Below are 1067 nucleotides of genomic sequence, written 5' to 3' on the forward strand. Positions count from 1 at the left end.
TAGAGGCATAAATTCCTTTACAAATTAGATATTTAATATGTTAGAATTCTCAAAGGAAAAAAAATCCACATTCCTTTAGTATAATAGATTTTTTTTGTGTATAGTAGAGTTTAACCACAATATATTTTCATTGATTCATTTTAACAATTGTATTGTAAAGGTGATGTTCATAGGGGATTACAATTATGTAAGTCAGGTGATGAGTACATTTCTTTTGCACAGTGTCACCCCCTGCCTCATTTTCTCCCTCTCAATCCTCCTCCCCCAAGTTCTACAGTTCATTTCCAACACAGTGTCTAGTGAAAAATACGGAACATTTCACATATTTGTGTGGCCCCTGGCACAGGGGCCATGCTAATCTCCACTCCAATTTTAGTATATGTGCTGCCAAAGCAAGCACTGTTTTATTTATTATTATCTCATATTTCATTTTGCTTACTTTGTGTTAAATACCTTTAGTGTGTTATAGATTAGGGATAACAATGCACATTTTCCTCACAGCTGTTCATTCAGTGTGTTCTACAGAGAAACATATTCCCAAGGTCCATATTTAAAAGATTTGGTTGCCAGCCCTTTTTTTTACTGGGACGCAGCAGAACTTTAAATACTTTAGAACCCAGTAACAGGTATTCCTGGCATTAGGGGTATGTCCTGGAAGGAAATGGAGAGAGTTCAGTTCCTTCCTTGCTCTCTTTTCCTTTCTACGATCATGAAGTGAGTAAATTATTAAGTCATTTTGTGGTAATCTAATATCCTACATGCTTTCTTCCATGATACACTGTCTCATTACAGACAAAAACAAAACAAAACAAAAACCAAAGAGGCCAGTTGATCATGAATTAAAACCATGAAAATTATGAGCCAAAAATCAACCTTACTGTCTCATAAATGTATTTTCTCAAGTATTTGTCATAGGAAAACTGACAGTAAAATTGTCATGTGTGAAATCCTGGATATATAGCAATCACCCTTAATTGGTAGCATAAAAACTAGACTCAATTACTGCTTCCTCATAAAAGATCAGATTATTGAAAATGTGGTAGCTAATATTATGAAGAGTAAGAATG

General features: G+C 34.3%; 1 pseudogene; it reads right to left on the reverse strand.

Moving 5' to 3' along the window:
• Positions 1 to 302: 302 nt before the first annotated feature.
• On the reverse strand, positions 303 to 400 carry LOC138834250 (U6 spliceosomal RNA; annotated as a pseudogene).
• Positions 401 to 1067: the final 667 nt, after the last annotated feature.

The sequence above is a fragment of the Dipodomys merriami genome, unplaced genomic scaffold (assembly GCF_024711535.1).
Source record: "Dipodomys merriami isolate MVZ:Mamm:240054 unplaced genomic scaffold, mDipMer1.0.p SCAF_21, whole genome shotgun sequence".
Taxonomy (NCBI): domain Eukaryota; kingdom Metazoa; phylum Chordata; class Mammalia; order Rodentia; family Heteromyidae; genus Dipodomys; species Dipodomys merriami.